The sequence below is a fragment of the Crocodylus siamensis genome, chromosome 1, assembly GCF_052110815.1.
Source record: "Crocodylus siamensis isolate JL-2025a chromosome 1, ASM5211081v1, whole genome shotgun sequence".
In the NCBI taxonomy this organism is placed as follows: Eukaryota; Metazoa; Chordata; order Crocodylia; family Crocodylidae; genus Crocodylus; species Crocodylus siamensis.
The window spans coordinates 78,186,742-78,202,803 of record NC_143395.1 but is presented as its reverse complement, the minus strand read 5'-3'; the positions used below and the strand labels follow the sequence as shown (position 1 = coordinate 78,202,803).

The 16,062-nt window shown below is 41.8% G+C and overlaps 1 protein-coding gene across 1 annotated transcript in view; it reads right to left on the bottom strand.

Moving 5' to 3' along the window:
• The window catches only part of LOC149872951 (uncharacterized), a 550,350-nt gene that overhangs the window by 101,443 nt on the left and 432,845 nt on the right, over positions 1–16,062 (bottom strand). The window contains exon 16 of the mRNA XM_090037132.1: positions 1,229–1,423. The gene's annotated coding sequence lies outside the window, so the exon portion shown is untranslated. The remainder of the gene's footprint in view (positions 1–1,228; positions 1,424–16,062) is intronic.

The following is a 16,062-nucleotide window of genomic DNA, read 5'->3' as shown; positions in this document are numbered from 1 at the left end:
TTCCTCCTTGTCTTCTCCAGCTGGGCGTTTTCTGCCAGCCCAGAACACATATGGGAAGGGAACCTGCCCCCTGCTACTGCCACTGCTGCTTATGGTCAACACTGGCTCTATACAAAGCCTGGCTGAAGTGGGGCAGGAGTGACTCTGGAGCCTCCCCTGCATTTCCCCAGGTCAGGTGGACACAGCTGGAACAGCAGCAGCAGTGGGGAAGGAGAGAATGGGAGGGAAGGAGAGGGGATATACTAAGCACAGAGGGGAGGGGAAGGGGAAAGAAAGCTGGTTACCTGACTGAGGGACTTAAAAAAAATTTAAAAACCTTTGCTGCTCCGCTCCTGTGGCATGAAGGGGGCTAGGGGTGAGGGTCTGGGTGGGGTAGGAGAGAAGGTGCATCTACCCCTGCAGTAACAGCTGCTGATCTAGCACCCTCTTTACAAAATCCTGTATCTGCCTCTGTAGATAAATGTATTTTATAATTTTAAAGTTGGGTAGGAGGTTTTAATGCTTGGAGTTGGTTGTTTGGTTTTTGGTTTTTTTTTATGAACTGTAATTATATTTTCAGGCTTAGTTTAAGAGGTTTTTGAGACTGGGCAGAATTCTTTTCGTGTAGTAGATGACCAAAATGCAGCTTGAGACTAATTCTGCGTTATCCCCCAAAAAACTATAGGAGTGATTCTATTACCTGTTCTGAGCATGTAAGTGTCCCCAGCTTAGGAACAGGATCACTCCTCACAAATATCTCCCTGTTCCTGCAACAGAGGCACTTAGGTGCCTGGAAGGTCTTCAGTTGGGTAACTCGGAATAAGTCTCAAAGTGCACATTGGTTGCCCACTAGATAAAACAGAATTTTGCCCTGTGTGTTTTAATACTGGCCTTAACAACAACAAAAAAGAAAGGAAAAACTACTGAGTGCTATCACAATACTACACTGACAACTGCATTGAACATTGTTATTACGGCACAATGATAACAGGCATATTCTACCTTCTAGTTGCCGATACAGTCATTAGCCATGACTGTTTATACATAGAGTATATATCTAGAGCTTGCTGTCAAAAGCAAACAAAGAAATGAATGAAGATGAGCTCTGACATAATACAGACCTGAGTTTCAAGTACAAGACTGGTCTACAAAAGCAACAGTGAATTAAAACTATAGTATTCAGTGAACATCATGTTCCCTTAATTTTTAAATCCAGACAGAGATATACTTTACCATCCAAACTACTCACATTATTTATTGAAAAATGACCAGGACAGTAAAATAAGATTCTATGTTTTCAATGGATTTCCATGTGAATATGGTGTAGAGTGTCATGCTGCAACTGATTGTAGCAGCTCAGTACCAGGTGCACTAACGAAGAAATTGAATAATATGCTTATTCTTGTCTCCTCTGAAAGAGTGTGCATTTTGCACTGGCAGTGCACTGTTGATAAAATAACAATTTTTGAAAATCTTGCTCATTTAGACAGTCTCCAAACCCCTGCTGCCATCACTGATATTTCTTCTAATATGCAAATAGTTTCATTGTTTCTATGATGCATGCATATATTTATAAAAATACCCTACCATTATTAGTTTATCGTCAGCTGTACGCTCACTGATTTGCCAGCTTTGCCATGGCATGCTCACAAAAGGACTTTCTTTCAAAAACATAAAAATACTGAGCACTGAAATACTGATCACACCCTCAGATCTTTAGAAGTGAGCTATTCCTTTTGTGTAAGGTGGAGATTACTTTAAGATATTTCTGTTATATAACCACAATAATTGGAAGTTAAAAAAATCTAGGAACTTTAGTAAACTTAAATTCTTCAGGTAAAATAACATTATTGTTAAACCAGATGCACAACTTTTAAAATACAGTGCAGATGCAGTAGGCATGAATACTATCTTATTTAAATGTCTGTATTAAGCACAACCACTCTCTGCTAAAAATGGGGAAAAAACAAACAAGTCATATTCATCAAAGTAATTGTGTAGGTACTTTCAGTACCAAAATGCCTAGAATGAAAGATTGAACTGCTAACGGCAGCAGTGACAGCCATGAATCATGGTAGGCTACTTCGGGGCCTTTACCACCATAAAACAAAAGATGTAGATGAAAAATGCTGCAATTAAGTGATTTGATTTCTGCCCCCTTTTTCCTACTGCATTCGTGCATGGCTGCACAGCAAAGATTGATGGGAAAAATTACTCTACGTGATCTCTGACAGAGCCTTGGAACAATTCTATAAGAGGGAAACATACAAATCAAACCAGCTTTCTTGTATTCAAACAAAATAATACATATAAAGCAAATACTTTAGCCTATATCCAAAGCACCAACATTTGCATGCACACATAAATTGTTGAGAAATGCTCCGCTATCAAAACCAAACTCATGGATTTTCCAGCTAGTTGGGTAATACTGATATTTGTTTAAATAAATATTCAATCAGTACTACTGAGTGGCATCCTAAATACATTTGTGCAGTGAGAAGAACAAATTGCAGATACAAATTTACAGAGGTGAAATATCCTTATATTTTATATCAATATGTTATTAATAAAATAGACACACAATAAGATAATAACAGAATCTTCCTGCATATTAGACTACACTGTCATTACCATCATTTAAATGGACATTTTCAATGGATAGTTATAAGTGAGTTCATAGCAACAATATAAAGGATTTATATCTGTGATACATGTATATGAGGAGAACATTGTAATATGGCTGACATATAGTTTAATATATGCTAAACGTGCAAAAGGCACTGGATAAAACAAACAAGCATTTGTTAATGCAAATGGGAGGCAACTGGTTCTACCATAGTGTGCTCTACTAAAATGATTTGAGATTTATTTCCTTATGAGAGAGTAAAGACCACACAGATTCAGCCCACTGTAAAAAATGTGCAGTTGATTTTACTTAAAGATACACAATGGAATCAACTCACTGAAAAAAATGTGTGGAAGATTTGACTCCATTATGCATAGTAAAACTGTTCTGAACAGACACACTAGGGCACTGGTAATTAAAGAGAGGTCTTTTGTAAACCCCCTAATGTTGCATTATAATCTAAAAAAATCTCTTGTGTAGCCTCCTTTTGAATGTCAGGTATTATTTTTCATTTTTTCTTTCAGCATATCAGACACTTTTTCTTTCACAGAGATGCTGTTTATCCATACCACAAAAGATCATATTTTGTTTTTACACTCAGCTGACTTTTTCAACACTAGATTTTTATTTTTTATTTTGATAAGCAGGTATAAACCTTGTGAGGTAGAGACTTCATATACATAAGCCTCTCTACCCTCAGCAGCTTTCTCTCTGATTTATGGGGACCTACAAACCATCCTCCATGACTAGAGAAGCAACTTTTTCATTTTCAAAGTTAATCGGGTCTGGAATGAATTAACTCCTGTAGAAGATCCTGACAGCTGGACTGTGTTTTTATTTAGCTAGCTGGCATCCCTTTTAACAATTTTTTTTTTTTTAACCCCTTGTAAATTAAATATTAAGACCCATGGCCATCTGCTTTTTTATAGTCGATCAGATCAGTTTTATAACACAGAATACCTTATTTCCTTTAAGCATTAACAGTAAAAGAACGGAAAGATTTTTCCATTCACCTATTTTTAGTGGACTTTAGAAGAATCCTGAGAAGAGGCTGCTGGCTGGTTCCTGGTGACTAAGGTGGATGTGGCCAGTTAGCTCCACCTAGGCAGTAACACAAGAGCAAAAAGCCTTTGGGAAGGCAGACAGAACTGAGATCTAGAATAGGAGGATATCTGCAGATAAATCCTAGGAAGACCCAACTTTTGGTCAGCAGATTAGCCTGAATTGTAAATGGTTATTGTTATTATTGAGCTACTGATAACACTAAATCCCAGAAATCTTTTAAACTTTGATCTGCTTTGGGCAGGAGTTGAAATGTACTGTATGTTTGCCTAGATGGGGTCCCAAGCTGATTGAGATATTTAGGTCCTATTCCACTATAAATATTAAGTAATAAATATAAGTAATAGTTGCATTTTCATTATAGTATTTGCAGTAGTAGAAAATACTATATAAAACCATTATCATTTTAAATTTACAGAAGCAAAAGAAGATATATATGCTTTTAAACAGAAACCCTATGCGTTTCCACTATTTGTATGTTGTTTCTAGCTCATTTTAATGGCTCTTACCCAGGTCATGGGCATTCTGCATCCCTACTTCACAAGGTGATCTATAAAGGATAGAGTTTTATTCTAGGGCCAAGTACAGACGTTCAGGCTAGGGACAGAAGTTACACATAAACCAGTTTAAGTGATCAGAAACTGGTTTAAACCTGTAACAGAGCAGAAGTTCAGTGCATATAAACCATTTTAAAAATGACTGAAACTGGTTTAGGATAAACCTGATTAAATGTAGTATCAGACTTAATTGATTTGGGTCACACCAGTTTATGAAACTTCTGTCCCAGACCCCTTCCTGGTTCAAGTTAAAACAGAGCCCCCCCCCACCCCCAGCATCCCAATATGTCTCTATGCAGCATCCCTCTATGCAGCTTTGGTCAGGCCACAGCTGGAGTACTGCATCCAGTTTTGGGCACCACACTTCAGGAGGGATGTGGATGGCCTGGAGAGGGTTCAGAGGAGGTTAAAAGCCTACAGAAAAAACCCTGTGTGGACTGATTGGGAGACCTGAACCTTTTCAGCCTCTGGAAGAGGAGGTGATCTCATAGCTACCTACAAACTCATCAGTGGGGGAGGAGGACACACCAAGAAATAGGGGATACAATATTTACCAGGGCGCCTGTTGGGGTAACTAGAAATAATGGCCACAAACTGGAAGAGAACAAATTCAAATTGGACATCAGGAAAAAAATCTTTACAATGAGGGTTGCCAAAATATGGAATAAGCTTCCAAGGGAGGTGGTGCTGTTCACTTCCTTGGAGGTTTCATAGTTTCCAGGGTCGGAAGGGACCTGAGCAGATCATCTAGTCCAACCCCCTGCCATAGCAGGAAAGAGTACTGGGGTCAAACAACCCCAGCAAGGTGTTCATCTAACCTCCTCTTAAAAACCCCCAGGGTAGGAGCCTGCACCACTTCTCTTGGAAGCTGGTTCCAGACCCTAGCCACCCTCACCGTGAAGTAGTGCCTCCTGATACCTAGCCTAAACCTACCCTCTGCCAGCTTGTGACCGTTATTCCTGGTCACTCCTGGCAGTGCTCGGGGGAACAGGGACTCCCCCAATGCCTGATGATCCCCCCTGACTAGTTTATAACAGGCCATGAGATCCCCCCTCAGTCTTCACTTTTGGAGACTGAACAGGTTCAGGTCCGTAGCCTCTCCTTATATGGTCCACCCTGTTGTCCCCTGATCATACGAGTGGCCCTCCTCTGGACCCTCTCCATGCTGTCCACATCCCTCTTGAAGTGTGGCGCCCAGAACTGGACGCAGTACTCCAACTGCGGCCTGACCGGTGCCGCATAGAGGGGGAGGATCACCTCTTTGGACCTGCTCGGGATGCATCTGTGGATGCATGACAAGGTGCGGTTGGCCTTCCTGACTGCCTCCCCGCACTGCCGGCACATGTTCATCTTGGAGTCAATTATGACTCCAAGATCCTTTTCTGCCTCCGTGCTGACAAGAGGGGAGTTCCCTAACCTGTAGGTATGGTGCCAGTTCTTCCTCCCCAGGTGCATCACCTTGCACTTGCCTGTGTTGAATCCCATCCTATTCTCATCCGCCCACCCTTGTAACCTGTCTAGGTCTGATTGTAGCCTGTTGCTTCCTTCTAGTGTGCCCAGATCTCCCCACATCTTTAAATGGAGATTGGACAGACACCTGGCTGGGGCCATCTGACCCCAGCACTCATTCCTGCCCAGGGCAGGGGGTCAGACTCAATGATCTAATAGGTTCTTTCCAACCCTAACATCTACAAAACTATGTTTTGCAGCCCTGGGCTGAGCTGGCTGCTCCAGAGAGCAGGGCTAGCCCTGCCCTCTGCTCCCTAGCTGAAGCAGTGAGGGCTGGCTCACTTGTCTCACTGGCTGGCTGATTGGCCCCCTAGGCAAACTCCAGCTGGGATGTGGGGCCAGGGATTAAACTCCCTTTCCCCCAAGTACAGAGCTGCCCTGCCCTACTGGCTTACTTATTGCAGGCTGTGACTGTGGACTACAAACCCCAGAGGCACCTGGAAGAGGAAGTGATGAGCAACCCTGCAGAGTCCTGCTGCTGTGATTGTGGACTGCAAATCTTGGACACCTTGGGGGCAGCAGGAAGAGGCAGTGAACACACAGCCCATGCAGGCTACATGCTAGTAAGCCATGCTATAGCTCCCCCTGTCTTCTTTGAGCAACTGCAGGCATGTGGCTGCATTTCCTGAATCAAAAGTGAACGTCTGTTCATTTGTGTATTGGCTCAATCTTTGCAGCTTAGATTAACCTGCAAAGACTGAATCAATTCAGCCTTGGGCTTTTTGATTGTCTGTACTTGCAAAGCATTCCTATATAAGCGTGCTTAGATTAACTAACCATATGAGTTATCAATCTCTGGTATATTCTTCTGAAGAATGGGAGCACAGGCATAAACATCAAGTTATCTGGCTTGGGAGACATTAACAAGACTTAAAAGTTTAGGGTGTTATTGGAGTATGTGGTTGTATTTCTACCAGGATCTTCCTGGAACCACTGTTTAAAAAAGTAACAGCTATATTTTCTCAGGTCCATGGTACAATCCTGTGTGAGAAAGCAAAATATAGTATTACCATAGACTACCAAGACCATGATATTATCAGGAATAATCCTATGTGGTTTTTCTATAAAAGAATGCAAACAAAGGCATTTTAAATACAAAATGTAAACAATGTGAAGGAATGAATGAAGATGTAATTTACTAATTAATCATCATTTCTAGGTACACTTTAACTGTAAGACTGGATATATCAAGGGACTTTTAACAATAGGAGTGCAAAGTGCTCATATTATTACTGAAATATGAATCTTTCCCACTCACCCCGTGAGTTCCCTGTGGCGCTGTTCCCTGAGGCACACCAGGGAGTAGAGGAGCCATGTGGGGATCTTCTCACCACTGCTTATCCTGCACTGCCCCAGTGAAGTGCCTCCTGTGCACAGGGCTGCGGTGAGAGCTGCGGTGCAGGGCTGAACCCCTCAAAGAGTGGTAGGGCAAGCAGCTGCCATTCCCTGGCACTCTACTTCCCTCCCCCAGTTGGCTCTGCAGCCTGGGTGCCACAGAAAGCCGGATCTTCCCAGTCATGCCAGATCGTGTCCACTGGGGAGCTCTCCCCATCATGCATCTGTGGGGAGCTTCTTGGGCCAGATTACTAGGCTCTGCTGGCCAGATTTGGCCCAGAGGGTACATCTCCATCACCCCTACATTTAAGCAGTTCTTTTTTTGAAGAGTGCTATTGAGATCTGATTGATAAAATAAGATTTCTCAGGAGGGATAGCATGATCAGTAGTAATAAACACTTGGGAGTTCTCTTTGTTCACAGCTGAATGGGAAACTGAAGTCCCTGCTTAATATTTGTAATTCATGCCTTGGTGATCCTCAGTCTTCCAATCCTATTCCAGAAACACATTACCCCATAGTTTGCTTTTACCCTCTAGATACGTATCCATTTACATTGCCTTTTTTTAAATATAAGAAAAGCAGATGTACTAGTTAAGATCTCACTCCCAGAAAGGGGTTTACATAACCATATGGGTCTATTTCATGTAGCTCCCTTATCAGGAGTCCAAGATTTTAAATGGTCTCATTACAAAGAGTTGCTTGTACACTCATCTTGAAGCCTTCCCTTCAGATATACACTTCTGCCTTATAAGCTCTATTCCTTTGGATATGAAGTACAGTAATAGGGGCCTACACAAACACTAGATACATCTCTATTGATATATAGTAGGTTTAATGGAAAACTACTGAAATCACAAGTGGGTTTGCTATGTTAACCAATGCTGATATAAAAGTGAGATCCTTGGATAAGGAGCTAATCCCAGTTTAATGTATCACATTAGAAATGGCAATTCTAGTTACATTATCTATTCTATGATACTGCAGCAGGGCTGGAAGCAAATGTTAAACAGCCCTGCAGGAAGGCAGATAAACTGTTAAATAAATACCCTGTAACTATTTAATTAACCAATGCCTTACTGCTTTATATTGTACTTTATCTGTAGTTACAGGAGAATGGAACAGTAATTACATTGCTTTAAAAAAAAAGAAATAGATATTATGGTGATATGTGCTATAGAAATTATAAAGATGAATTTTTAAAAGAAACATATCAGGAAACTAGCTTTTACAACTGGTATAAGTTTTATAATTCAGTGTCACATAATAAAAAGAACTAGTGACTGACATAATTTCATAGATATTCTTTACTTCCTTTTATCTGTGTATTGCTTCATATATGTGTGTGTGTATGTATGTATATATGTGTGTGTGTGTTAGTTCTACATGGCTTGTATTCTATGTTGCTGCACCTGTCAAGCTTCAACCATCCGGTCACGTGCCACCCGGCTTTGGATATATAGGGCTGTCCGTCACTCCATCCCTGTGGTCTTGCTGAACAGATGTCCTGCTCCAGGGTAGTCTCTTCCTCAATCTCTCCTGCCACGACTTTGTTTGTTCCTTCAGTGGTGGGGTCCGACTATTGGGGCTCGCACGCATCTGGGATGTCTAGACGGCAGTCTTCCACGAGGCTCCAACCTCCACTACACCTTGCCCTGATACCCAGCCTCGACGAGCCGCTGATGTCTCTCAGCCCGACCCCCACCTCTTGGTGTTCTGGGCTCTCCTGTGGAGACGTATTAGATCTAACCCAACCCTCAAATCTCAGTTGCACCTTTATGGACCTTACTAAGCAGGCAGCTGAGCAAGCAGCCTACCACGCTGAGCCACTTCATTGGGGGGAAAAACACCTTCTGCATGTTATAATTAAAAAGTAATTTAACTATGTAAAAAAATCCCAACTCAAGTTACCAAAAATACCCTGTACATTTCATCTCCAGTCAGCCTAATTCAAAACATAGATATCAGCAACAGCAATGGTCCTGTGTTTATACCACACAACACTACAGAGAAATGATCACTTAGCTTTTGTTTTGGTTCCAATTCATTTTTTCAAGAAGTGTAATTAAAAACTGCATTAATGCCACCAATTATGGCCTCCAAGGGACCAGAAACCCCATGTTACTCTGTGATGGAACACAACTGAGCTGCAAACATCCATTTACCATTATAATACTCATTAATCCTGCCAAATACAACTCATTATGAGACTTCAAGAAAATCATCTCATAGGCAAACACAGCACAGAATCTATCTGTCACTGCATTCCTCACAGCACAAGTTGCAGGGGTGGAAATTGTTCAATGTAACTAATTTATGAAGCTGCAAACTATACATTCATTTCTGACACATACCAGGAGCTGTCTGCAAATGTACAAGAACTGCTTTACAACTGGAACATCCCCTTAATTGTAGCCCTTTAAAAAATAATCACTTTCAAAGATGTGAAAAGCGGTTTGAAGAAAATTGGTCAAACATTCAAGTTCATTCCTATCTCAGATCAAAAGGAAATACACTTTTTAACGATTTAAAATATATTAATAAACCTTGTTTGTTTGTATTTTCATCTTTTTTCTGAATATGAATTGATTCCTGGAAAAAGCATCCCTATAGTATCAAAATAGGAAGGACTGCAAAACAGGCTCTTCTTGGGGGGGTTTCCAAATTGCAGAGGTTATCTAAAGAATACTAAGCAAGAAATAGGAGAACTCTCGGGAGGAAGATTTTTCTCATGAAAATTCTAATCTAATTTTGCTTATCCTAGAGACTGATCATTTGGATAACCATTCAAATAAAGCCTCTGAACCTCTCACAGCTCAGACATTGTTACCTTAATATAAAAAAATATTTAGGTGAACAATTTGAAGTGGAGTGACCGTTGTTTTTCTGCTGTTGTAATACAATTCTCTGCTGGTAACGAGTGCATCAGTGGAGTGGTTTTACTGTGGCATGTATGTTTGCATTGAGCTGCATAACGCACCTTCACGTGGTGAAAACAGATCAGTGCCAACAATTAATTCTTTTTTTTTTTTTTTTTGCATCTTCCCCAAATACTGAATTCTGAAGTTTTTACAGACTAGTTGCCACAGGTTACTTAAAATGTATTCAACTACATCTAAGTTATTAAAATAATATACTCAGACTGACTGAAGAGGTGCTGTCTAAATGACACATGAAAACACCATCCAACCGATAGGAAATAAATATCTAAGATAACCCCTGTCATTTTCCACAATTTCAGTTTCTTCATACTGGAATTATTACTATAGAGTTTGGGAAATTTAACGAGTTCAAGGCAGTAAATAAAGGGCAGCAAGTAGTGAGCAATTTAGGTGCAACATGTCTGAATGAAATCTCAGAATACCCCATCCCCAGGCTAGTAGTAATTATAGCCCAGAGTGTTGTTATTCAAGCCATTGTCCTACACAACCCCCACTCTCCCAATGATTTTATCTAGTTTTCTATCCCCTCCACCTACACATACATTTTTATGAAATGCACTGATAACAGCCAAGCCTCAGCTCTTTTTCTTTCTGGCTGCAGGATCAGTACTGACTAAACAGGTTTCCACTAATAAAAGAACTACAATATATATGAGAAACATTCCCCAGTCAAAACAAAGACCAAGGGAAATCCCTGCAAGTCCCATCAGACCAGCCTGGTACCCCAGGTGCATTTCTGAGCAAAGAACTAAAGAAAACTCCTATGGTAAGAACAATAATAATAAATGGAGAAACTTTGTTTGATACAAACAGCTGTCAGTATGAGAGAGAAAAAAAAAAATCAAAGAATTCGTGAATGAAGAGTAAGAGAAGAAATTCCAAACAAATAAATTATTCAAAATAAACACATTATTTTCTGATACTCAACTTATTAGTGTGACATTTTTCCACTCCTATTTTTCTCTATATTATTTGAAAATACTGCAATCTGAAAATTTCAAAGTTGCCCCATTCAGGAAACAAAAATGTTTGTCATTGATCAAGGATGCATATACTTATCTTTCTCTTGTGAGTCATTTGCTCCGTAACAGAAGAATCTAAAATGAATAAATCAGACCTCAGGGACATGTAGTCTCCATTTGTATACACTTATATTTAGGCGACATTGAATTTTATAGCTGAATGCTATGTTTTTTCCATGTTTTGGGTCTGGTCAAGATAACCACATTTCTTGAGGTTTACTTGACAGTACCCAAAACCTCTGCAAAGGTGGTTCAGGAATTCTCAACTGCCCATGGTTTTTCTGATCCTGCAGTCCCTCCTTAGCACCTGCTGGTAAAGCGTGCAATTCTGCATTGCACAGTTCAGGCTGAGTGCTCTACAGAGCTGAACTGAGACATTCCGCATGCGGTAATACAGGTCTTACAAAATATAAGCTGTGTGGCAACATGTGTGTGATGGCACAGCAAATGACTTGGATCTGTGATATGATGCATCTGTTACATGACTGGGAACTGTTCTTTTATCTGAGGTGGTAATACTCACCAGTAGACAAAGGTAGAAATGAATTGGAAACAAAAGCAATGTGTCATCAGGGATAAGACTAGGGCTGTGTAAAGCTTCGGTTACTGATTTAATTCAGCAGAGATTCAGCCAAATTCAGTGGCCAAATCTTCAAATATGAATTGAATCAGGAGACCCTTTAATCTTTCTGAACGTTTTTTCTACGTAACTCAAGGTACCAGGCAGCTGGTGAATGCTGGTGGGGCAGATGAAGCATCACACAGGAGCACAGGGGGGTCTCCAGCGCACTTGGCAGCAGACCCAGAAGTGGACCAGAAGCACTTCCGGTCTACTTCTGGGTCCACTGGGGAGTGCACAGGGGACCCCACTCCCCAGCTCGGCAACTGGTGCTTTCTAAGTCTAGGTCTGGGGGAGAGGTGCGGGGGGGGGGGGTCCCCAGCATGCTCAAAGGCCAACCCAAAAGTGGAACAGAAGTACTTCTAATCCACTTCCAGGTTCACTGCTGAGCATGCGGGGGTGGCCCCATGTTCCTGGGGGACGCTTAATCTGCCCCACCATCGCAGTATTCATGAGCCACACTTGGCACTTAAGGTACATAGAAAAAACATTTAAAGCTGCGTCTACGGCTGAACTGCTGATTCTCTGAATCAGCATCGAATCTTCAGATTTGGCCAAATTGAATTGAGACAGCAATCCGAATCAATTAATTGAATCACTGTCCCCATTTTGGGCTGAATCCAGTCCAAATCAAATACAGCCCATTTTGCACACCCTAATAAAAACCTGTCCTGGATTACAGAGCAAGCTACAACCTGAATTGGCATCTCTCAAGCAAAAAGCTACTTAACTCCCAGTCTCACCAAGCCACCAGGCTTTGCAGTGGACCCAGATGCCTTCTGTGCCCCAATATTAATACAGGCCACATCATTGCCAGACCATCCATAGATTATAACATCTGAGGTTCATTCACTCGCAACTCTGCCAATGCCATATATGCCATCGCCTGAACATGATGCCCCTCAGCTGTTTGCTTCTCCCAGCACTTCCCCCCTCCCACTCTTCTTCTCTCCTCTTCCTTTGTATTCAAATCTCTCTCTTCTTGTACATTGCTTCTTGCATGCTCTTTTACATCTAATGAAGTGAGCTCTAGCCCATGACAGCTTACACTGTATACAGATATCTACATTTGGACCTCTGCCATACTGAACAGACATAGTGGCAGACCTGACTGTGGATGCATTCACTTCTCTTTGGAGTTGCCCATTTTCTTGGTGATATTATATCATGAAGTTAGTTTTGGCTTTGTTTTCATGATACATCAAGGATCAGTTGAAAAATCAGGATTATGGCTCTTAGAATGAACATTATTGGTATTTCAGTAGTCATTAGAGGCTCCAGCAGACAGTGGAACTCTATTGTGTCAGGCTGGATATAGATGGGGTGCATCTACACATGCATTTAATCTAACCTAAGTTTCCTCCAGTGCAAACTACTCTGGAGTAAGTGCTTTTGGGAAGGCATCTACACATGCAGGGATTAGGGAGGAGATTTGCTGCTTGAAATTTGCACCAAGTTTCCTGCAACCCTGCAATGGGTCCCTGCCAGCATTGGAGGGAGCTCCAGGTGCTAGCCCAGGGGCTGGCAGGAAGTACAGGAGACTGTCTGCTGCTGGGACAAGGACAATGTCCCCCTACCCTGGCAGCAGGGAGCTCCTGGCCCTGGCTTCCCATTCAAGGGCAGAGGACTAGCTGTCTCACTGGTGAATCAGGGTAGGGGGCTGGGACTTGCCCCTCCCCTGCAGCTCTTTCCAAACCCTGTGCTTCAGTCACCTGAAGTCACAGGGCTGTGACCTGTCCTGGGAGCTGGTGCTGGGAGAGCCTTCTCTCCCCAGATAAGGGTCTCCCAGCCCTTCCCCCCCAACTCCCCAATCATGATGGTGGAGCAGGGGTTGGGAAATAAGAGTCTCCCAGCCCTAGCTCCCAGATCACGATCCCGGAGCAGGGGCTTGGAGCTCCCTGATACCAGGGCAAGGGGACATAGTCTTTTTTTTTCTGGTTAGATTTTGTTCCTGGTTAGGTGTCTACATGAGTGGTATTGAGACATTACTAATCTTGAGTAAATTTGCTGTTTGCATTTGCAGATAGCAAATTTACTTTGGATTAGGGAGGTTTACTGCGTAGTAAGTATGTGCATGTGTAGACACATGTGCTTACTTTGCAGTAAACTATGCTAATGCACAGTTAAGTGCCACATGAAGATGTGCCCATGGAGAGTAAGAGTTAGAACTTGCCCTCCAAAATATACAATCTTAACATAGGAGACTGAAAAAAGGTAAGGAAAGGGACAGCATATACAACCTGAATAAACATAGTATGGGTCTACAAGTAGCATTTAGTTCCATAGATGTCTTTCGTTTTGGTATTTGAGCAAACCAGGAGCTGACTGGGATTGAAGCTAGTCAGGTTAGTACAAAGTACTCCATTAGGAAGGAACAACCAAAAGCATAAATACAAACTGGAAAACAACTGGCTGAGTTTCAGTACTGCAGAACAGAATCTGGGGTTGATAGCGCTTTCCAGTGTGAATAGGAATGGATAGTAAAATACTATTCCAAATAAATAAATAAATGAATAAAGCAAGCTAATAGCAATCTAGGATGTATTCACAAGAGTCTTGTATGGTAAGTAATGAGAAGTGATTCTTCCAGTCTTATCAGCAGTAGTAAGACCTCATTCATGGTATTCTACTACTGTGCAATATAATTTGCTCTAATCCTGAATAAATTTGCAACCTGTAAATACAAGTAGCAGATTTACTCGGGAGTAATCAATGTGCAGTATGGCACGTGTAGATGGTGGACCGGGAGCAAATGTGCTCCTGGTCAGCCAGGCAGCAGGGGGTGGGAGATTGCTACCTGCCCCAGGGAGCTGCCTGCTGCTCGGGCAGGCTCTACCACTGGAGCCCCAGGAAAAACAATGTCCCTCTGCCCCAGCAGCAGGGAGCTCCCAGCCATTACCTCCCAGATTCTTATCTCTCAGCCCTGGCTCCATGACCTCAGAGCTGGTGCTAAGCCTGGGAGGTAAGACATTGTCCCTGCCCAGACTCCAATGGCATAGCCCACCCTGGCAGAAGGCATCTCCGGGGGCAGGAAGAAATGTCCTAGGCTCCACCAGGAGATAGCTATTGTGCCATGCCTCTATTGGGGTCCCACAGCCCTGTACAATGTTAAAGGGGCCCCATACAGGCTGATTTGCCCCACACCCCACACCTCGCTAGGGTCGGCTCTGGCAGTTACAACCTGGATGTGTCTACATGTGCAGAATCTCCAGCACTGAAAGTGTTTCTATACAGATTAGACAAACACCCTGGGATAGTTCAGACAGAAGTGATCCTGCTTTGAGCACAGGTGAGACTTAATAATCTCCTGAGGTCCCTTACAGTCCTATTTTCCTAGGATTCTAAGATCAGAAACTACTAAAAAGATTGAGAGAGGAGAAATGGGGAAGAGATATTTAAAAAGCCTATATCCAATTCAAATAACTTTTTAAGATTTAACTTTATCAAAACTAAAGTTTTCTGTAATCATAAATCATAATCTGTGTGCATGTGTGTATGAAAATGCATTTTCTCTCTATTTCAAAACTCTGAAAAAAGGTGTTCTGAGTTGTAGGAAAAAACCCCCCAAAAATAAAAACTGTACCTTAAAGATACTTACACAACTAAATTAGTACCTTAGGGAGCCCAAAATATCCTTGGCCTTTGAAGTCTGAAGTCAGGATTAGTGAAATCCAGACTGCAGAAACTTTACGGATAATATAACCCCCACACCACCATCCTGCCTATAAATCAGCTCTTTGAGGTCAATTTTACAAGTCTTGCAGAGAAGGAGAGGGTCTGACAGGGAGATTCATGAAATTCAGTGCATTTGGCAATTTTGAGGTTAACATTAACTTCAAAGAATACATTGTTCCATTTAGAAGTGAGAGATTATTAGAAGAACAATGGACTCCCAACTCTTAGTCAACCTGGCAGTAAAAAAAGAATTCTGCAGCATGCATCTGGTGATATTCCATCCCGCTATGCTAGAATAAAAAGCTGTAAATCTCTCTTGAAGTTCATTCTGTATCATACTTACTTAGGCTGTATGTAATGTAAACTCTCTGGGGCAGGGACTCTAGCTTGTTCAACATACTTACCCATTGTTCAATCCTGTGTAGCTACCTGGTACCACCTAAATAAATAATAGCAACTTGCAGTGGTGTAGGTGTCAATATTTTATGCTTCTTCTCTTATTTAGATGTTTCAGTTGTTTGTTTCGAGTATCTATAGTCTACCTCCCTGGCATATTGGAATTTAATTAGAGGGGAAAAGTGTCTTTTCTATACACATTATAGAGCCTTGATTAATCATAAAAATAAATGTAAACATTCTTCAAATAAGTTAATTATGTTTTAGCTCAGGCGTATCAAACTCAGACCAGATCTGGACTGGGAAGCTCCCTGCAGGTTAGAGCCAACCTGGAGCATGAGG